The sequence below is a fragment of the Podarcis cretensis genome (genome assembly GCF_951804945.1).
Source record: "Podarcis cretensis genome assembly, chromosome: 7".
Taxonomy (NCBI): Eukaryota; Metazoa; Chordata; class Lepidosauria; order Squamata; family Lacertidae; genus Podarcis; species Podarcis cretensis.
In genome coordinates this window covers 67,657,680-67,681,560 of record NC_137176.1, presented here as the reverse complement: position 1 = coordinate 67,681,560, position 23,881 = coordinate 67,657,680, and the positions used below count along the sequence as shown (strand labels likewise).

General features: G+C 42.4%; 1 long non-coding RNA gene across 1 annotated transcript; it reads right to left on the bottom strand.

Moving 5' to 3' along the window:
• Positions 1-1,481: 1,481 nt before the first annotated feature.
• Positions 1,482-23,638, bottom strand: LOC307219779. The gene is made up of 5 exons (XR_013840549.1): positions 23,520-23,638; positions 10,427-10,605; positions 4,089-4,167; positions 3,174-3,278; positions 1,482-1,953 (listed from the first exon to the last, which is right to left on the bottom strand). It is a non-coding gene; the product is annotated as an uncharacterized lncRNA (long non-coding RNA).
• Between the last annotated feature and the right edge of the window lie 243 nt (positions 23,639-23,881).

The following is a 23,881-nucleotide window of genomic DNA, read 5'->3' as shown; positions in this document are numbered from 1 at the left end:
GAGGCGAGGAAAATGCAACATGGCCCAGCAGCTGCAGCAGCAGCGGCAGTGGCGGGGCTGTGAGGAGGGGTTGCCTGGCGCGCCCTTCGCGGCCCTGACGCGCGGGGACCGCGGTGAGCGCTGAGAGCCGCTGCCTGCCGGACGCCTTCAGCCCGGACGCGCGCACAGCTCGTCGGTTCCGCGAGACATGGCTCTGCTACAGCCTGCGCCCGAGGCTCTTTGGTGACTCCGGAGGCGGCGAGCACGCCCCCCCAGATGTTGCGCCTGGTGCGCCCGGCCCCCCCTGCACCCCCCACGCCACGCCACTGTGTACTGCCACAGGGGCTAGATTAAATCGACCAGCGGATCGGATTAGGCCCCTGAAATGAACTTTGGACATGCCTGCTTTAAATAGAGAAAAGTATTTTAAATTATTATTTATTAGATAAAAGAAATTATTTGTTATGTCTTGAGCAATCTCTCTCTGTCTTTTTTAACCCCCCCATAACTTTCTAAATAACAAATGTATTTCTCTTTGTTTACAAGCACTGAAAAATCCCTCAAAATTTGAACTTTTAATACTGAGTCATAGCATGGGCCCTTCTTTTCCCCCAAATTTCCCAAGAATTTGGGAACTTTTCAAAGGAATCAAGCACATTCTTCAACATTTTGCTAGAGGCTGTATTGAATATCAGTGCAGGCATCTGAGATGAAGGATGCACATTCATGGCTTAGACTCCTCTGTTCTTCCTGTACTCCTACTGAAAAAAACACAACAGAACTGAGGCAGCAGCCTCCTCTTTATTTTCCATATAATTAATCTCACTGCGAGGTACACTAGCTTTGTGCACTAAAAAATAATAATACTGAGTGCAGATAATCTCTCTGCGTATAGTGTTGCAAATGTTGCTCTGGAACAGAGGAGCAGAGGAAGAAATCAGCTTTTGCACATAGCATCCATAGAAATGTGTTCTTGAGTATAATTTATACTTGATTGGACAGAACATTTATTTAAAAACTTGGAATCGATAAAGTCAGATCTGTATCTCTTGTTTGGAGAAACTTCTTAAAGTCTACTTGGAAAATGTTGGCTCTTTAAGAAAGAAACTAGAGACATGAAAATCTTCTAATCTTTGAAATCACAAGGCTGCCTGACTTAGCTGTGTGTGTGTGTGTGTGTGTGTGTGTGTGTGTGTATGTATGTGTGAAGGAACCTTCCATCAAACAATATTTTGTTAAAAGTTCTTGTTTGGTAACATATAGCTGCTAGGCAGAGAAATAAAAAACCTCATGAGTGTTCAGACTGCAATGCTTATTTCAGGGTGGGTTCCAAGCCATAAAATTACAAACAACACATCAGTAATCAAATCAACACTCCTCTTAAAAGCTAAAATTCGGGTTACATAAGCACAATACATACAATTGCAGTTTACATCCCACAAATGATTATGTGAATAGCCAGGTCTTAAGTTGTCAGAAGAATGAGACCAGTGATGGAGCCACTGAACAGAGGGCATTCCACAGCCAGGATGAGAAAGCACAGAAGACCTTCCCCCATGTCTCCACATAATATACAGCTCCCACAGATGGAACATAGAAGAAAGCATCCCTCCAAATGATTTGAATAGGCAGGCAAGAGACTAAAGTGTGAAGTGCCTACTGAAGTATTGGGGGCCCAAGCCATTGTAGCTTTAAACATAATCACAGGCACCTTGAAATTGGACCAGAAATGTTTAACAGCCCATGGCCAGCTCTTCAGATAGAGGATGCATTCAGTTAGGTGCTTGCCCTCTGTAAAGTAGGGCACTGGACCACCCATAAAGGACAGCTAGTGTTTTGTAAGGGATAGTGTGTCAGACTTGGCATGGGGGACCTGCATTCAATTTCCCACTTGGCTATGACCTCGGGCCAGTCATTATATATCAGTCTAGCGAAGATAAAAATGGGAGCAGCCCCATATACTGCCTTGATCTCCTAGGAGGAAAAGCAAGATAAATACGTCATAAATAAACACATTATTACTGAGAACATCTCAAGCGCTAGCCATGTCAGTCTGCTGCAGCAAAAACAACAAAAGAGGTTGTTTTGGCACCTTCAAACTGATTTATTGTAGCCTATGCAGGTGGCGCTGTGGGTTAAAGCCTCAGCGCCTAGGACTTGCCGATCGAAAGGTCGGCGGTTCGAATCCCTGCGGCGGAGTGCGCTCCCGCTGCTCGGTCCCAGCGCCTGCCAACCTAGCAGTTCGAAAGCACCTCTGGGTTCAAGTAGATAAATAGGGACCGCTTACCAGCGGGAAGGTAAACGGCGTTTCCATGTGCGGCTCTGGCTCGCCAGAGCAGCGATGTCACGCTGGCCACGTGACCCGGAAGTGTCTCCGGACAGCGCTGGCCCCTGGCCTCTTGAGTGAGATGGGCGCACAACCCCAGAGTCTGTCAAGACTGGCCCGTATGGGCAGGGGTACCTTTACCTTTACCTTTAAGCTTTTGTGGTCCAGAGGCCACTTCATCATATTTTCTGACAGTCCCCTCGGCTGAAAAAATAAATAAATTTCTGACAGTCCCCTGGGCCAGGATCCAAAAGCTCTAGTACTGAGTATGTTTGTTTTTTTTTTTTTAAAAAGATACCCATTGCCAACTGAGTTCCTCTTAAAGGGTGATAATAACTTATGCTTCACTCAGTAGCCCTTACATTGTAACATTTTTCAAATTCTACAAAGCTCGGATAGCAATCTACTGATGAAAGGCATTATGTTCTTTAACAATCTCTCAAACCACTCTGTCCTCCATTTGCAAAAGATTTTCAGTAAAACATTATTTGCCTAAATAATATAAAAAAGGAATGAAGTAGAATTACACTGTCATTTGAAGTTTCATTACAATGCTATTTTCTTGAGCAGCATTGATTGACCCAATGACGGCTTTGTCTAATTTCTGCAGAGTTGTTATTAGAGCAATTTATTAAAATTGCATGCATTGATTGGAGCCACAAATGATTTCTTGCTAATTATGCAGATGATGTACGAAGCTCATTTCAAATTCCTTTTTGAACTTCAGTGAACAAAAAATGTCAAAACTAACATATGGTTGTACTGTCAAAGGCAGAAGTAGGCTACATGCTAGTGACATGCCTTTGGCCTGCCAAAAGGAAATTTAAACACACACACACACACACACACACACACACACACACACCACCTTCCACTTCATGGGTTCCTTGAACCGTTTTAACATAATGTCTTGGGTATGTTTATGTAAGTTGGTTGTCTTCATAAATTCTGTCCTTTTGGAATGGAGATTTGCCTTAGGAAAACAGAGTGAATCAGGGAAAGAATCTGAAAACTTCAGGTTTTATCAACCTTAATTTCATATTAATACGTGTAAAGAAAGTAGATTCAAATATTTTTGAAGAGCAACGAATGAGAGTGGAACCATATATTATGACATAGAGATGTCTCCTCCGAACAGCAACCCCTAATAGCTTAAATTTATTGATTAAAACAACTTGATCTACTAAAAAGGTGCAGATTAACCAAAGACAGAAATTAATTTTTAAAAATGTCATAGTCAAGATACAGTTATAAATACTGCAGATGAGAAACACTTTCTTAAAACAGGAGCACTAAAACTATTGTTTCAGTACTGCTACAGAACTGATCTTTGTCTCCAGTAGATGTGAGATGGTTAAAGTTTACATCATTCAGTTGCTGGACAACTGTTGGTTCAACTCATTAGCTCTGGGAGCTGGAATCATATAAATTGGTATGAAATGAAAGCTGTGTCTGGTGTCTTGGTTGGTGATGTCATGAAAGACACCAAAGACTTAATATTTAGCCAATCTCTGTATATTTTTCTTACCTCTAGTTTGTTCCGAAGGTAACTGAGGGCAGGGAATAATAGGTCACAGAGGGGGGAAATCTAGCATAGAATTTCTCCTCATCATCACTAAATATCTCACCCAAAATGGTGAAAATGGTTCATGTGTAGAAGGCAGATGGAGGCACTTGCTTGTTTGCTCATTCACAGATGTGTGGAGTATTATATTGATGCTGATGCTGATTCTCTACACTGAATAACACAAAGTCTTAGGTGGCAACCTTTATATACACTTACTTGGGAATAAGTCTCATTGAACTCCATCGGCTTGGATTAAAATTCCAGTTCAGCCACATACTCAAACATTATAGCCAAGCTAAATGTGTCAAATTTTATAAGAAGATCTCAGTCAAGGTTGGAAATCACATTATATTTATTTGTACCCTGAACCTTCAACCTGGTAGTGTTCTCAGGACAGCTTGTACTAAAATATGGATATAGAAACTAGAATATAACAGAAACTAAACATCCGTAACTTAAAACAGTAACAAAACACAGTAGTTCAAATTCAAGATGTGTAACTAGAATAATACTACTTCCAGGTAAGAAGAATGGGAAAAGTAAGAAGGTATTCACCTGGCACCAAAATGAGATCAGAATAGGTATCAGTTGGCCTTCCTGTGAAAAGGCTATTATGCTCGTGTTTTGCTTATGCTCATAGACATCTGGTTATCCAATTTGAAAACAGAATGCTGGCCTAGATGGGGTTTTTGCAGACGCCTTTTTGTTATGAGAGATTCCAAAGGCAGAGTGCCACCATCAAGAAAGCTCTCTTTCTTCAACCACCATTGCATGCTCTTTCATGGCACCATCAGCCAAAGCACCAGACCCATCTTTGAACTCATACTTCCCACTCACAGCTCTAACGTGTTGAACCAACCACTACGCCAGAGGCACTCACACAAGAGCTTCAGATGATGACCTCAGTGAATGAACATACATATGGGAGAAGCTGGTCCAGCAGACATCTGGGTCCCAAGCCATGCAGAGATCTCAAACACCAACACTTTGAACTGAGCTCAGAAATGGACCAAGAGCTCAATCTTCACTATGGAAGCCCAGATTTGTATGCCGGCTGGTTCTACGGCAGGAATGTCAGAAGGTTTTCCATTCTACCCTGCATTTGTGACATGCATTTGTTTGTATGCCATTACAGTTCAACTTCCACCAAAAGCTACATTATTCATCTAGTTGTCCTGTGTGGCAAAAATTATGTGACACACAAAATTAATTATGTAAATTATGTTGTCATTACTTTATTCCACCTCATTCATTTCAGTGCAAAGGAAACACCATGCAAATAGGGGGGAAACCCACAATCAATTGTTTGCAGACTGAAAGCAACAGCAAATACCAATAAAGGTAGTTGGATAGATTTCCGTTCCATTCAAAGGACAAATAAGTGAACATTGACCATTTCTGCTCCCATTTCCAGTGAAATTCGCTACTCTTCCTACTCTAGGGCCTAGAATTGTTCTAATGACTGTTGCAGCTCATCTGTGATGCAATAAAAGGAGAATGTGCCGCTGGAACACAGGCAGAGAGAATTCCTTTTGCTCATCACATAAAGTGATGAAAATGGTTCCATGTTCCAGAGTTGAACTCTGCCACTGAAAACAGGCTTTGAGGTAAAAGCCCAGTAAATCTTTACTCTAAGGAACCATTGGCCACAGTTCCTCACATGTAAGTGAAGCAGGAATAATAAGAATGAGAATAAGAATATCAGTAAGAATATCGATAACAATAATCCCCCACCTCTGAGGATTTTACCAGACATAAGACAGAAAGACATAAAAGAAACACACAATAGAAATGATCAAGAATTTTACAATGAAAGTCGGCGCTCCCAGAATAGCGTATATTCTCCTTGGTGTCTGAGGTACCAGAGTGAAGCACTAAATTACCAAGTCCAATGAATTCCTAAAATAAGAAGAGGCAATTCAGAAACACACACACACACACACACACACACACACACACACGGAGACGATGTACCTAAAGTGGCAGGAGCTCTTGCAGAGTCACACATTCCTGCTTCTCATTAAGCTTCTTCCTATGTCCTTTTGTAAATCTGGCAGAACTACAGAAAGGTGCGAAGGGGTTAATCGCTTGGTTTTGCTTAAAAATTCCAAACCAGGATGAAAACATTTTAGCACCTAAGAGCAGAGATTGTGGGTGAAGAAGGAAGAAGAAAAAAAAGCCAAAGATACATGATTTATCACTCCCCTCACAAATAAAATTTATTCATTGCATCCACCAGCCATCACACAGATGGTCAGAAAATTGGCTTTGTGTAGAGATGTGGATTCAGGCATGAATATTAATATGAGACAGATGTAAACGCATATTAATATGCACTTGCTTTGCATGGACTGACATTACAATATTTTCATTAAAGAAACCGCATTTGAAATGGAAAGTGAGGGTCACCTTTTTATAAAACATAAAATGGTATGTAGCACAATGTATTTACTATCTCCTGAAATGGCAACAGAAAACAAACAAAAGAAAAAGTAGCTGCCACAATTTAGTGAAGGCTGCACAAAAACGGATAGAACAGAAAGCTCTTGATTTGTACTTAAATTCTATTTCGTGCTTTTATAATAATTACTGCTCAAGGAATGTGTTCTGTATAGAATCTATGCGGAGTCTGTTTCTTAAGCAGTAAGAAACACAATAGAGCTCATACATAGGAATGTCACTTGAATACGCACCACCTATGCCTGAACTTGTACAACCCTCTAAGATGGTAGAGGGTCATCAGATTTCACTGTGTGTGTGTATTTGTGTGTGTGCACAGACACATGCACAGAAATTAAACAGCGAGGAGGAGCAAGATTCAGGAATGTCCAAAGGCCCACTCTTGAATGTTTTCATGACTGAATTAGAAAACAAACCGTTGCATTTGAAAAGCATTATTGTGGCTCTTGGGATGCCAGTGGCGCTGTGGGTTAAACCACAGAGCCTAGGACTTGCCGATCAGAAGGTTGGCGGTTCAAATCCCTGTGACGGGGTGAGCTCCCATTGTTCGGTCCCTGCTCCTGCCAACCTAGCAGTTTGAAAGCATGTCAAAAGTGCAAGTAGATAAATAGGTACCACTCTGGTGGGAAGGTAAATGGCGTTTCCGTGCGCTACTCTGGTTCGCCAGAAGCGGCTTAGTCATGCTGGCCACATGACCCGGAAGCTGTACGCCGGCTCCCTCGGCCAATAAAGCGAGATGAGTGTCGCAACCCCAGAGTTGGTCACGACTGGACCTAATGGTCAGGGGTCCCTTTACCTTTACCTTTATTGTGGCTCTTATCCCTTACATATCATTATAGCAGTGTGAGCGGCATAGTAGTGGTGTGACTTTGTTATACTGAGGAGGGCAATCCCAAGGCATTTTTCAGCCGGAATTCACCAAGACTCAGTTCTGGCACCTCTCAGCTGGGCGCTATTGCCATTATAAGAGAACATTGGAGGTGTTTTTTCCTTTTCCCCCTTTGTTTCCTAGAAAAATAGCACTGGGCCATCCTAAGCCAAAATCTGCCAGGGTGAGTAAGTTAGGATGTGGCAAGTCTCTAGCTCTGGCTCAAGTCCCTAACTCCAGCTCTGCTGAAGATACACTGGCACATCTTGGCTCAGCTTGGGGCTCAGTCATTGAGCAGAAGTCTCAGCAACAGGGGTGTTTCAGGGATGGTAACCGAATGCTCCATGACTTATCTGTCAGCACTCACTAGCAGAGTGCTATTGAATAACTAATACAGGGGATGATTTCTTCACTCCTTAAAGTTCTGTTGAGTGGTGGACCAAAGCACTTGTTTACATTAAATTGCATTTGCCATTTTACTGCCCATTCACTTAGTTTGGAGAGGTCCTTTCGGAGCTCTTCACAATCCTATTTGTGTTCTAACAACCCTGAACAATTTAGTGTCATCAGCAAATTTCCTCTGTTCTCCCTTGTGTCATCTTCTAGAGTGAGGGCTTGACGTCATGTGTTAATAGTGCCACTTGCAATCCTGGTGTTGGTTTTTCTTATTTACTACAGGCGTGAAGGGTTTTTTTGTGTGTGGGGTGTGTGTGTGTGTGGGATTTGCAGCATGCAGAGAGAGAAGATTTAATCCTTTCCTTCGTCACTGCAACCGTAATGGAATATTACAATTCAGTTTAGGTAGGGAAAGCATCTGTTAGCAGGGAGAGTGTAACATACCTGAAGTTTAGCAGTGACCTGGATACAGACTCAAAGGCTGAATGATGCCTATGGAGGAAGCTCTTGGCCCAAGCACCACCACTGAAAAAAGACCCCTGATCTCAAGATACCAGAAACCTCTGGAGATGACAGAGACTCCTGAGCTGAAGATTCCATAGCCTGGGTTAGAAACTGTAGCTCCCAAGCCCAGCAAGGGACCAACATAGTTGCCTCCAAAGGACTCACACGCCACAGAGCAGAGCCTCAGTGCAGAGCCTCAGTGCAGACAGCATAGCTAGAGACAATGGAGCGCTGTGCTGTAAACCAGAGGCCTGCCCCTTTAAGGTCTTCCACTTTTCAAGGAGTGGATGGGGTCTGAAAGAGGTTCTGGATGTGAAGCAATAAAAGGCACAGAGAGTTGTTCACTAGAAGCTCTTCTTTGTGCTACCGTTCCACCTTGCCCCATGGGACCCAAACGGAATGGAGTGGTTGGGTATTTTTGTGGAAATCGCAGTGGAGAAAACGAAGGGTCAAATTGCCCCTCCTCAAATGTTGTCATTCTGATAAACATCCTCTCCACAAATGTTGTGGACATTTGCCCAAGTCATAAGGGCATAAGAAGAGTTAGGATGGATCAGACCAACAAAGGCCCATTGAGTCTAGCATTCTGTTCTCACAACGGCCAACCAGATGATGATGATGATGATAATAATAATAATAATAATAATAATAATAATAATAATAATTTATTATTTATACCCCGCCCATCTGGCTGGGTTTCCCCAGCCATTCTGGGCGGCTTCCAACAGAACACCAAAATACAATAACCTATTAAACATTAAAAGTTTCCTTAAACAGGGCTGCCTTCAGATGTCTTCTAAAAGTATGGTAGTTATTTTTCTCTTTGACATCTAGTGGGAGGGCATTCCACAGGGCGGGTGCCACTACCGAGAAGGCCCTCTGCCTGGTTACCTGTAACTTGGCTTTTTGTAGCGAGGGAACCGTCAGAAGGCCCTCGGCGCTGAACCTCAGTTTCAGGGCAGAACAATGGAGGTGGAGACGCTCCTTCAGGTAAACTGGACCGAGGCCATTTAGGGCTTTAAAGGTCAGCACCAACACTTTGAATTGTGCTTACGGGAACCCCACAAGGAAGACATGAGGTTAATAGTGTTCACCTAATTGTGATTCCCAGCATTCCCCAGTATTCAGAGACATGGTGTCAAAAACTCACTGCCTACAGAAAGGAAAGGAAAGCATATCATCAGGGTCTATTGATATGTAAATGTTAAGTGAACCTCTTGCAATCATGTTTCAGTGGCAGACAATCCCAGTCTCAGTCCCCAGGATCTTCAGTTAAAAGGTTTAGGTAAGCAGGTGATGTGACAGACTGCCTAAGACTGTGGAGAGCCTCTGCCCAAATGAACAATATTAGCTGGGCTAGATCAACCCTGTCTGTGGTTTCCCCACATGCCTTAAATGCATGTTCTGGTTGTAGCCAGACTGTGTTCCACCGGGAGGGAAGGAGTTAAATGAGAAAGATTAGGATAGTAAAATGGGGAGCAGTGATAGCTAGAGTTTCTTTCTTTATTTAAATCCTGCCTTTTTCTGACAAAACCAAGGCAACTCACAACAACATATTTAAAAATGCAGTTAATACAATATTTCTTAAAGAACACACATGGGCAGTGCACTTCATCAGCCATATCCATTAAAACAAGCGTCACAGTTTTAATTATATTACAGAATCCCATTATGGTACTGTTATGTATTCAGTGGTCTGTGTTTGCCTGAGCTTGAGTCTGGACTAAGGAGTCTGAGCCTGTGTTCTGATTTGATACATGATATCCAATCACAAAACATTTCAGGATTTGGGCCTCTGTCATTGGCCCTTAAACTCTGAGTCAGGATTCGCAGCTTGTAAGTTTAGACAGCAAATCATGTTGGGAGTGGGAGTGGCCCAGGCCTTCAGAAATGTATATAAGCAGTTATTTTGCCCCTGCTGTCCAGTTCTGTTAGTTCAATAAAGGTTCTTGCTGTTATCACTGTGTCTTGCCCTGTGGGAACCCACGTAGACTTCAGATACTTTCTGAATGTATAATACATTCCTTAATCACTCACTGAGGCAAAGGCCATGGCTTTGATAGTGCACATGTGCATTCTTACATTAAAGACAAGCCATTCCCTTTCGTGAGAGGGGAGCTTCCAGTGTCCACAGCAGAAACCATGCATATGAAGAGAATTCCCTTCTCATACGGGACCATGTGAATGATTCATTTGTTAATTTATTAGCCATCTTTTATATGTGTCTCAAGGCGATTGGCAAACACACCCCAACAACCAGCTGAACCAGTTAAAAACAGAACCTTCTGAAGATAGGATTAAAAACAATGCAAAATGGATTCCTTACCACCCAGCTGGAAAAGCTTGTTGAAACGAAAATGTCTTCAGTTTCCAGATGGGTGCCTGGCAGCTAGTGAGCAACACCCCTCTGAGGAAAAAGGGTGCAGAATTTGGGACTTCTTAGTGTGTCCATTTGGTGTCATGGTGATGGTGGTGGCACTCGCCCTTCCTCTGACAGGAAATGCTCTGGGGGGTGTGTGTGACAAAAAATGGGGTGTCGAGAAGGGTCAGTTGGCGGGAGAGTGAGAAATGTCCCTGTCTGAGGACTGTTGGAGGGTATGCTTTACTAGAAGGACAAATGGTCTAATTTGGTACTGTATAAAGTAGCTTCTTGGGGCTCTCCTGCCACTTAGCTTCACATGTTCAAAAGCAAGCAGGTTCGTAGTGATAGGTTCATGACTGTGTATCTGAAATGGACAGGGCAGAGAAATCCATGCTTTATTGTGTGTGGTACACACCCACCCACCCACCTCCCTTTTCCAAGACTGACTTGAGCCCTGATTTTGGCAGGTGAACATGACTTGCATCCATTTCCTTGAGAACAGCTAACTACCCTTGACCAAGTCTCATCGAATCTAAGGAACACTGACTAGCAGTACAGCTTGACTTAAAACAACAGATTAAATATTTTTAAAAAATACTTTCCCCCCTACTCCTTTGGTTATTAGAACCGATAAATATTTCAGTGTTTACCACCATCTCTGTTAGTTAGTTATTAAATTAATTAGTTGCTTTATTTTGCAAAAGTAATTCAAAGTGACTTACAACAATGAACAAACCCATACACATTTTGTTGTTGGCATCTGTTTGTCTTGGGCCAGCCATAAAACAAAACAAATAAAAATCTAAAAGTCAAACTTATATTTAAATGGCAGGATTAAAACATCCCACCCACCCAAGAGATCACAGATAATAAAAAGTCCACGCCAGAAGGAAAAGAAATGTGCCTAAATATGTATATATTTCTGGATCTTTCGGTTTCATCAAAAGAGTTTATAATGAATTTATTTATTTTTATTTTTTTAGAGAGAGATTTACTCATATACACACATCAGTGAAGAATTTATGATCTGGGTATTCTATTTTGTATAACTTCCCCTTTGATCAAATAAAGAAAAGCTGTTTGCCATTAATTCCTCACAGTAAAATGCTTACCTGCACACAAGAGCAGCTTCTGCAATATTTATGGCTATGGAAAATATGTCAGCTTCAGTCATGTAAGAATTCAGGGGAATAGGATGTTGACACAAATTCCAGTGCCTACCAGCTAATAAAAAACAACAACTGCTCTAAAATTGCTTCCTGAATAACTCCAGGCTTACCCAAAGCGCTCCCAATACACTAACAATGTTTAAATATGGAACAAGGCTCTTTTGCAAATCATCATTGGCGGGGAAAGAGTGAGGAACAGAATTGCTCCACATAGTCACGGGCAGTAAGCATCTGTCTGTCTTAATTATACTTTACATTTGACGTTCACCATTCAGCCAGGATTCACACCCTTGTAGTCTCTCCATGAGTGAGTAGATGCAAAAGAAAAGGACTACATGGAAATAATACATCTCAAAACAGCACGAATTACAAACAGCATCCTAAGAAATACTTGCTCTAACCCAACCTAGCATTCAGAACTCCCTGGGGAATATCTGCTCGAAACTGTATCTGAATTTGAGTCAGAGAGTTGAATTCAATCTTGCATTGAAATGTTGATTATTATTACTGTCATTTTGTTCAGCCATTCAGTGTGCGCCCTTAAGGCACCAAACCGCATAGCAATGTTGCTATTTCTTTCTTTTATATATATATACAAAAACACAATTACAGAAACAAACAACACAGTATAGATCAATATTGCAGAAATTTATAAGCACAGGTATTAAACAGGAGGAAAATATATTTTCAGATGAGTTCACAGATTTGTTGATGAGGTAAAATGGCGATCATGTGGGGTTTTGTTTTTCATTCAGACAGCAGAGCTCATAAGAAGGTGGTTACAGTATCAGTTTTATGCGGATGAACTGTCACGAAACTGGCACAGAAGAACTTATATAACTGCCTTATAGTGAGCTTTCAATGTATCGGTCGCATCCACATCATGCATTGAAAGCACATGGCTTCCTCCAAAGCACCCTGGGAATTGTAGTTTCTGCAGGGTGCTGGGAATTGTAGCTCTGGGAGGGGTAAACTACAATCTTAAACTCAGTTCACATTTCTGCGGCAATTTGTGAATTTTAGTTAAAACAATTCATCAGCATTTTAGGGCAAATATCCCCTAATAAATGTTTTGTATGTATGCAGTTTTGACTAACATACACATTTTTGCAAGCAATCCCCCCAATTTGACACATTTTTATATGATATTTTCACTGTTATTTACATTTATGTGCAGACTTTACACTATCATAGGGATTTTTGTACACACTACTTGGTTAGAGTACTGCATTGCAAAGTTCTGAGATTTGTGAATTTCGAAGGATAGCTGTGTTTTGGTTCACATATAGTTTCAGAAAGTGTGAATTAGGTGAGATCAGATTTTTTTTCTCTATCCCTAATGACAAAATGTTATAAATGTGCTTTAAGTTTGTTACATGGCTGGGGCTGAAGAGAGAAATGGACAGAGATGTCCCTATAACAAATAAAATAATTTTAAAAATAAATTAAATAAATTAAAACACTCCAACTATAAAATACCCCCCCCCAATGCAGTGTGATCCAGTATGTTTCACATGCTGAACCTAGGCAGCTAGAATTATCACTGCGTTCAATAAAGTTCAATGGAGGTGCATCCCAGGAAATTATACATAGGATTCCAATCATGTTGTTTCTTATACATTGGGCATTTATCTATGTACTGCTGCTCTGTGGATTGTGTCTACATATAATAATAGATCGACACAACCGCTTGCATTTTTTGGACTGTCCTTGCAGGAGTGGCTATGAGAAGTGCCACAATGAACTCCTTTCCTTCAAAATTTAATTTGCCATTACAATTCTAGTCTGTACCCTTGTTTTGTGATTACCTCCTTGTGGGATCCTGGTTGTTTAGTGAAGTTTGGTCATTGTATAAGATAAAATATAGTTGTTATCATCTTCTGCAATGCTAACAAAATAGCAAAATTAGTCCTAGCAGAAGGAAAATACAAACCGGCCACAATAAAACGGGCGTGAGCAGAACAGAATCAAGCCTGAGGTTGCCTAAGATCTAGAGATACTGGGTTTAGAAATGAAATTAAAAAACAAGTTACTTACTGCAAAATGTGGGGTATAGAAAGAGTTTGTATTATGCTGAACGGCAGGTGAATCTTAAACATATCTTTGGCTATTGGAGAATTTCAGGGGAAGGGGGTCACTGGTGATAGGTGAAAGGAGCTTTCCCATGGCATTTAACACACAATCTTCTGGATTCCCTCATTTTTCCATGCTCTTTGCACAGACTCATTTTCAAGATTAATACATGCTCTTGATGGCAAGGGCCTGTGCTCTTCCATAATTAAGTTACCCTCATAAAACAGCTACGATTGGTAACTTGAAGGAACCCAAGTGAATGAACCACTTCTCCGAATCTGCATGACAATATTGAAAATTAAACCCAGTTAATAGAAAAAAATGCTAAATCAATTGCCATAAAATTTAATGGGTTTATAGCAGCCTTAACTCAGTAGGACTGAATTATCATGTTAATTTAATTTCCATTTCTAAATGAACCAGAAGGCACAATAAAGGTCAATTAACCAACTACCTTCTCTGTCTTTTTTTCCCTTTTACTGCCAGTTTTAAATCACAGGAAGCCCCAAAGCTCTTCTAAGAAACTCATTAGTTTTCTCTTAGAGAGTCAACAAAAACTAGCTCTGAACCATGTGCTGAGAATCATTCCAGCCATTGCATCACAATGCTGCAGCTATGTAGGATTTAGTGCATATCTGCACATCTGCACAATGCTTCCTTCGGGGCTCTGATACGCCGTCTCCTCAAAGTCCACATGCATCAGTTGGCTACGCTTTGCTGATGGGAGCAATTGCAAGAACTAGACCAGGCTGCCCAGCCTTCAGTACTGACTTTCCACTTTTAATATATCTGTGAGGAGGGTAGGTTGGTGTATTGACCCTGGGGAAAAGGGATATACCCTTTAATAGGGGCACTATTTCTGGTTGTACCTGCAGCATCCAACATAAGGACATTAGAAGTGGCCTGCTGAATCAGACCAAAGGCCCATCTCATCCTGTTTTCCACAGTGGTAAACCAGATGCCTATGGCAAGCCCACAAGCAGGACATGAGTCTCCTAGTGTTAGGGCTGCTTTATGTCCGGTTTCCCCTGGACATATCTGTGATTTGCCCATTGGAAATAGCATCCGGACAGAATTTTTTTTTTTTTTTTTGGGGGGGGGGGGGGAAGCTCAACAACTTTACATGAAAAGCTCAACTTTTGTGTCTGGATTTTCACTTTTTGAAATATAGCAAACCCTACCCAGTGTTGTCTTCAGTAACTAATTCAGCGGTAAAGGTAAAGGATCCCTGGATGGTTAAGTCCAGTCAAAGGCTGGGGTTGCGGCGCTCATCTCGCTTTCAGGCCGAGGGAGCCGGCGTTTATCCAGTATACCTGAAGGAGCGTCTCCACCCCTATCGTTCTGCCCACTGAGGTCCAGCGCCAAAGGCCTTCTGGCGGTTCCCTCGCTGTGAGAAGCCAAGTTACAGGGAACCAGGCAGAGGGCCTTCTCGGTAGTGGCACCCACCTTGTGGAACGCCCTCCCATCAGATGTCAAAGAGAAAAACAACTACCAGACTTTTAGAAGACATCTGAAGGCAGCCCTGTTTAGGGAAGCTTTTAATGTTTAATAGATTATTGTATTTTAATATTCTGTTGGAAGCCGCCCAGAGTGGCTCGGGAAACCCAGTCAGATGGGTGGGGTACAAATAAATTATTATTATTATTATTATTACTATTATTATTATCCACAGCTTTCCGGGTCATGTGGCCAGCATGACTAAACTGCTTCTGGCGCAACAGGACACTGTGACGGAAACCAGAGCGGAAGGAAACACTGTTTACCTTCCCGCCACAGCAGTACCTATTTATCTACTTGCACTGGTGGGCTTTCGAACTGCTAGGTTGGCAGGAGCAGGGACAGAGCAATGGGAGCTCAGTGGTTTAGGCCACAGTGCCACCCGCGTCCAGCCCTAATCCAGTAGTATGGCAGTTACAGTGTTGTACTAGCACTGGGACTTCCCACTTGGCCATGAATCTCTCTGGGTGACCTTGGGCTGGTAACTAACTCTAAATCTCTCAGAGGTTTTGTGAGGATAACGTGGTGGGGATGGGAGCTTGAGTTAACTGGAGCAAAGGTGGAATATAAATCTAACAAATAAACAAACCAAGAAATGAGCACTGCCTCTGAACATGGCTGGGATGCTGCAGTGTGGACATGCTATTAAAGTAATGCCTGTGTATGTTTATTGTGGATTATTCACTGCCTTATTCGTGTTGTTTCCTATAGTGGCCAACCAGGTACTTCTGGTAGCCCCCCCCCCAAAAAAAAAGAGCAACAGGCAATAGCTCTGCTCCATTTTTGGTCCCCAGAAGAAAGTATTCACTGGCATTCTGTGCTAGAAGGAAGCCAGCATATGAGTATTTGCCACCTCACATCTTCCTTAATCAGGTGGGAAAGTCTTATAGGGCCCCAGTATTCATTGGCAAGGGACACAGGTGGTGCTGTGGTTTAAAGCACTGTGCCGCTTGGACTTGCCAATCAAACGGTTGGCGGTTCAAGGCCCCGCAACAGGGTGAACGCTCATCGTTCAGTCCCAACTCCTGCCCACCTAGCAGTTCAAAAGCACACAGTGCAAGTAGATAATTGGTACCACTCCAGCGGGAAGGTAAACACCGTTTCTGTGCCCTACTCTGGCTTTGCCAGAAGTGGCTTAGTCATGCTGGCCACATGACCCAGAAAAACTGTCTGCAGAAGTGGACAAACGCCAGCTCCCTCGGGCTGTAAAGCAAGATGAGCGTCGCAACCCCAGAGTCGTTTGCGACTGCACTTCATTGTCAGGGGTCCCTTTACCTTTATTCATTGGCATGTTTTAGCAGCATGGAATCTTGCCATGGCAAAGGCATGATTTTTATACTTTTGTGGCAAATGTGAATAATTCCTTAATGCTTACAAGCTGTGCTTTTTCTCTCATTTTCCTACTCATATTGAAATACTGCTCCTTAATGAGGCCAAACTTAGATTCACAAAATGTTTAGGGGAATGCATACCCCTGTGTCCCTTCATAAAAAAGCACTGCTTACAAAAAAGCAATAAGAGTTAGGCTGCAATCCTAGGAATGAGTCCCATTAAGTAGGGAAATACTGAACTGTAGTGCAAGTTTATATGTATCCTCAACCCAAGCACTGCATCAAAATGTTCCCAATTCTTAAAGTAAGATGTGCAAATCACAATGATGCAACTCTCCCCAATTTGTACAATTAATTCCGGATACTATTTGGTGTTATAGAATTAAGGGTGACATTTCAGCGCATCTTTCTAGAACATTCAAAACACATCTGATGCTCACCTGCCTTTGCTTGTTTACTTCTCGCAAGAAGCTCCAGGTTTTATTATGTTTCTGAGACAAGTGCAATGTAATGTATGTGTGGCTGTGTGTTCATTTTCATTTACGTCTGTCAGGAAAACTGGAGAAAGATGTTTCTCATTACCCAGCAGGGAACATCTGCCCATTTTTCAGACTACAGCTTTCTTCAAGTACAGTATTTAATATTATATGTATGCATCCAAAAACACACACCAAAAAAAGGTTTACAAGGAGGGAACTAAAATGTTACAACTGTTGCCGAAAACTGTAAACAAAAATGTGTACCTAATGAAGGAATATGCCAAAGTGATGCTTCTTGGCTTGCAGTCAGGACATGTGCCAGGTAAACAGATTATTCCCTCTTTGGCAACACTGCTGAGATATTGCACCAGAGGCAGGAGCATTGACTTCACTGTATGGGCTGGGAACTGAAGATCCCAGGGCCAAATCTGGGTTTCTGACAGTAGTGCAGTTAGACCCTGGGCAAAATGGTTTTACCTACTCCCTTTTAAGTGACAATATGTTTTACTTTGCTACTATTCCAAGGCAGAGTAATGTGCATTACTCCAACTATAAGGGTCTTAGACAAATTCATAGAGGACAAGGCTGTGAATGGCTACCAGCCACCATGCACTACCTCCAGCATCAGAGGTGATAAACCTTGGAATACCAACTGCTAAGGAGCACAAGTGGGCAGAGTGTGGTTACTCTCATGTCCGACTGACAAGCTTCCCATGAGTTGGACACTATGAGACCCAAATTCTGGACTAGATGGAACTTTGGCTTCCTGAGGAAGGCAGGTTGCAATCCACATGTTTGCCAACTCAAAGGCAAGAGAGGTATGCAAACCTAAAGGAAAAGCTAATAGACATGTCAAGGGTCTTTGGGGAATGGGGTGTGGTCTGTCTTTACTGTGTGAGAATGATTGTGCCATGATTCACAAAGGATGGCCTTCACTGCAATAGCTATTGTTTTTTTTCCATTCTCAACTATCTGAATGCCCAACAAACAAAACCCAATCTTCTTCCTTCCTTCCTTCCTTCCTTCCTTCCTTCCTTCCTTCCTTCCTTCCTTCCTTCCTTCTGTATTAACCACATTTCTATAGAAGCCCTGTAACACTAGTGATTTCGTTGGTTCACAAAGCAATACATACATACAGTAAATCAATCAATGATCTGGATGAAGAGAATTGCCTTCACCTGTCATAAAAAGACCACAAAGATGGTGCCAGGTGAACATCTCTGGGAAGGTGATTCCATAACTGGGGTGCCATTACTGAAAAGGCACTCTCTCCAGTGCCTACACACCTCATATGGTGGGACCAGTAAAGAGGATTTTATAGTTTGGGTACGTACATATGGGATAAACCTTTATGGCTAGGCTGATGGGAATCAGAATCCAGTAACATCCAGATGTTCATAGTTTCCCCATCCCTGCTTTAAAAATTAAAACCAGCACTTGGGTGTGGGAGCTATAGGTATGCAGTGGACAAATCGCAGACATAATGATGAAAGCAGTAAGTAGGGAAAACGCAGGTCTGTTTCACATATTTGAGAAAGGTGAATCCACTTGAAGGTTGTTTTTGGGAGATTCTGGCATGATGAGGATTACATGTCACAATGATTGCTTTCTGTTCACAGCACTCCTGTGCCATTTTTGGACCTCATTTCCATTCCTTCCTGGAATCCATCTGAACAGGGGCAAAGGCACTTACTTTCTGTACAACACAGGGTATGCCACTGGAACTAAACAGCTGTGGAATTAGTGGTAGCTGTGGTAGGAGCCTCCTTAGTAAATCTTCCCAAAGTAGCATGAACTTCAGACTCACACATATGTTGGAATGCTCATAACATAAACTCACCGAACTATAAAACATACTTGAGGGTGATTCTACTGTGTAAATAATGAGTCTTGTATATGTTCTTTGTTCAAGAGGAATATATCGTTTTCACATTCTTACTTCCCTGAGTGGCAAGGCAGACATTTACAGACTACAGATCCATCTGGAGGAAAGATCACTGGAGATTTAAGCTACCATAATAATTGTTCATTTAAAGAAGAACAACTTAACATTCATTACACAAGTGTAGATATAAGTACATAGCAGAATGTGCCAGTTCCAGTGCTGCATCAGCACTCGAAAATCCCCAAAGATGATTATCTGAGGACACCTCTATGCAGGTACTTCAAAGTGTACATCAGTGTGAAGATGCCTGGATACCAGTACCCAATTTGATAAGAGCTGAGGCTATAACAAAACTCTGCTCCCTGTACTCTCATTTCGTTAATATGCCTCTTTAGACTGTTTTCAGCCCCAGCAATTCAAACGAAATGCTGATGGCAGTCAACACTGACCGAATATCCGTGTTATCACCATGCTTTTTAAAAGCCAGTGTCAGAAGGCATTGAGGGATAAGAAACCTCTGTGCTGGTGAAAAACAGATGGGTTGTAATGTCATAATATACTTTTTTTCAGCTAGGCAAAGCAGTTCACCCATCCCCTACATAGACATCTAGAAGAGGAACACAAATAGATGCCTTTTCTTTTTCTTTTTTGGACCTAATGGCCCCTTTTTTAAATTTCTCAGCTGGGGGTTGCCTGCTTACATTTTTATAGTCACTTGTCCTTTTCAACTCAGAGCAGCACAGCTTTTGTTGGAAAAACAAAAGAAAGTGAGCTGTAGCTTTTGGTTGAAAAGATTATTAATAATTGTCCGGGTGAAGTGACTCTCACAGTCTGCATGCACTGCCTCTTGTAGCTTTTGCCAAGAAGCTTTCTGCATCACTCCAATTTGGGATTGGGGTACAATCAGATTTATACAGTTGTTTCTTCTTTGTGTCCTGTATAAGCCTCAAGAGTCCGATTCAGCTGGTTTATGCGCTTTGGAAGGCTGTGTGTTGACAAGAGCACAGAAGACTGCTTGGTTCTACGTAAGCTTTCAGAGTCAGAATTCTTTACTGAGTATCAAGAAGAACGATAGACACAGAGGTGAAAGATTTATGGCACTGGAGCGCCATACCTGCTCTGCTGCCCACATGAAGCTCTTGCACAACTGGGTTTCCAACAATCACATTATGCAACTGTTTTAAAAATGGTAAACACCAGAAGCCGAGGGCCAGATTAGGATTAGGATGGCAGCATGTTGTACCCCACCTGTTATTTACCATCTAAATTTAAAACAAACATGGATAAAACTAAAAGTTTAGCAATGATGTAATTTGTGTCTTTCTTACACAGTGCATCCTGTTCCACACTTACACTTACCCCAGTGAGTGAACATTAAATAAAGAGATGAGAAAAACTTCATCTGTTGCACTCTACTTGCAGTGCAGTTGTTAAAGACACAGGAGCCCTTGCATTGCAGCTGTTAAAGACAAAGTTTGCCACCTACCAGTCATGAATATATATACAGTGGTACCTCGGGTTACATACGCTTCAGGTTACATACGCTTCAGGTTACAGACTCTGCTAACCCAGAAATAGTGCTTCAAATTAAGAACTTTGCTTCAGGATGAGAACAGAAATCGTGCTTCAGCGGCGCGGCAGCAGCGGGAGGCCCCATTAGCTAAAGTGGTGCTTCAGGTTAAGAACAGTTTCAGGTTAAGAACAGACCTCCGGAATGAATTAAGTACTTAACCCGAGGTACCACTGTACACAATATACAACACAGAATAATGCTAATTGGAGAAGCCCTACATTGATAGAATATTGTAACACTAATTGGATAACCTCCAACTTGGCCATTGGAGCTCTTTGAAAGAAGGGTGAGATATGTGATAAATAAACAATTCACTAGAAAGTATTTAAAGGTAGATTGTACAGATAATTATAATTTGCCCAACTCATTCTAACTCCAGATTTAGAATTGTCACTCCAGAGTCGAGGCTCCATGACTGTAGAGGCAACATGGCTGTGCTTTGTTCACTTATTTCCAAGACTGCCTTCTGATTGTGGTATCATAAGCAACCCTTCTCTAAATTCTACCATCTTGCCATATGCAGCCAGTGCAAAATACTCTATCACAACCAGGTTTGAGGTAGTGCTTGAATAACCTGTTCATGAATATTTGGCTACCCAGAAGGGAGGCCAAACTTCTCAGATCTATTTGTGATTAAGAATTATTTGGTCAGCCATATCCCATAGCTGCTGAAAGTCTCTGTAGGCACTTCAGAGCATTATACTCAGCACTTAATGCCAGTCTCATGGCATCATGATGAAAGCAGGAGTAATAAAAATGTGCTTATTCCTGTCAAAATTAATCTGTTAATTGGAAAGTTTGTGGTGAGCTGTTCTGTAGTTTGTATCTGTGGAGGAAACAGGCTCTCTGTTTGGAGGGAAATGGAGCTGTTTTCCTTAAGCAGCGAGTTGCCTATTGTGTAGGTAATTACAAGGCCTACGCTTACCTGGCAATGAGGTAGTATATATCTAAATACCTGAAGTGAAGGAGAAAAAACAGAAATGAAAGCCGGGGCCCCATCTGCCAAGCAGTAATGACTGTGCTATTTGAAGACAGAAAGGTTTGTCTGAAGCAGCTGGTTTCTCTCCAAGTGACCTTTTAGCATTTCTGCTTTTGCCGTCTGACAGATGTGTCAACTCAATAATTTCAAAAGCCCCTGAGTAAATAACCAATTGTGAGCAAGGATGACCCAAAGCGATGACAAAATGGGTGTGCGCAGCACATTACGGAGCATAATACCTACTGAAAGAACCGGGAACATTATCGAAAGGAGAAAAAACATTTTACTCTTATTTTTGAGTAAATGGGTTTTTCTGCCTGCAGATCAGTTCTCTTTGGGGAGGGGGAAGGGCGGAGAGAAAAGGAGAATTGCGGAGTGAATGGAATGGCATTGTGATGCGTTTGCCCTTGGAAGACTTCTATTAGCTGGTTGCGGGACTCAGGTGGTGTGTCAGAACACAAAATGGAGTCCTGCTCCCTCACTCAGCTCACAGCTGGGGGAGATCTACCGAGGCCTACACTAATTGGCTTGGTGAATGACTGGGGAGCCTCGGAGAGGTGATTGCAATCAAGCCAGGTCTGATAGAGTTTAAAGTCTTCCAGGGAGTTTTCTCCTACTGAGTTTTCGCCACAGACCTGAAGCCTAACAAAGGCAAAAGTTGCTGCCTGGAGGATTATTTTAAAACCCTGGGCACTTGGAGAATTCAATGGCCAAACCTGCTATGTATTAAATAACTGTCATTCATATCAAAACATCTTCTCCCATGCTTTCAGAGAACCCTCCAGGAAAAGTAACGTTCACTCTGTTTAGTCCCATTTAGCTTTAACTATGCACTTTTAACTGGTTTTGCACAAATGTGTGAAAGGTGCTCCACACCCACGTATCAATTGTCATACGAGTTTGATGGCCCTTACTGACAGAGAGAGGCATCATTTCCTCAGTCATTGAAAGAGACAGTCAGGGCTCGCCCATTTGTTCCGTGCCCAAAAAGCATGGGTCTGGGTGGTTTCCCACTTGCCTCGTGCTTTCTAGGCATGGATTTAAGCAGTTTTGCATTTGCCTCACAGCTTTCCCCTGGAAAACCCACTCTTTACCATGGAAAACCTGATTGCCGTTTGGTCCAGATCCGCAGTAAGCCAAAGGTTTTCCTGGGGAAAAGCAGTGGGGCAAACACTGCTGTGGACGAGCCCTCAGAGCTGAACAAGCAAACTGGCTCTCATTTCCCCCCCATTTAAACTGATAAAAGGGTGATAGATTTTAAGAACCTTTTAAAAAGAATTTCCAGAGCAATGGGAAGTCTGGACCAGAAGCTGGAATATAGATTATTTCACCCAGGGCTGACATTTTTTTTTCATTGCCCCTGCTCCTGTACCTTAAATAGAAGTCTGGCACTCAGAGGTTTATCATGTGTTTTTCAAGGAACAGGTCTGTTAAAAAACCCCCAGCATTGCTACCTTCACAGGGACGCGGGTGGCGCTGTGGTCTAAACCATAGAGCCTAGGGCTTGCTGATCAGAAGGTCGGCAGTTCGAATCTCCGCAGCGGGGTGAGCTCCTGTTCCTCGGTCCCTGCTCCTGCCAACCTAGCAGTTCGAAAGCACGTCAAAGTGCAAGTAGATAAACAGGTACCGCTCCGGCGGGAAGGTAAACAGCGTTTCCATGCATTGCTCTGGTTTGCCAGAAGCAGCTTAGTCATGCTGACCACATGACCTGGAAGCTGTATGCCAGCTCCCTCGGCCAATAAAGCGAGATGAGCGCTGCAACCTCAGAGTTGTCCGTGACTGGACCTAACGGTCAGGGGTCCCTTTACCTTTTACCTTCACTTATTCTGTGCCCGTGTATTGTTTTGCCCTTCAGATCTTATCTTAACACAGTGGAACAGAACCACACATGTGGAAAAAGTGGGGGAGTAGAGATGACGTTCATTGCTGTGCCACACCATGCCCACTGGTGTGAATGGAAATTAGCATGGCATGCCGGTATATTAGTGAAAAAGTCACCGTTCCATAATGCAACAGGTGCTGTCGTGCAAAAGGAACATTCGAAAATGGGACTAGCATCCTAATTACTTACACAATATTTTTCAGGCTGGATGCACTCATAGAAGCCATTCATGGTTTTAAAAGCTCCTGCTTTTAAACCAAGGTAAGAAACACACCTTCCAACTGCTCTACCTGCTGCTTCCCACCCAGTCTCTGACGTTGCATTGGCTAAGATTCTCTTAGCTTCTTTCTCTCAGAACAGAACTGCAGCAGAAGCAACAATGGGATTGGTCTGGGAATCCCAATCAGAGTTAAATGGCAGGGATATTTTGAAGTGCCTGTAGTGGATCGGTTATGGGTGCTGCTGTTGACCGAACCACTTTTTGCAAATTGCCGCAGATAGCTGCGTCCTGATTGGCTAGGTGCTACCAATCTCAAGGAAAGAAATCTATT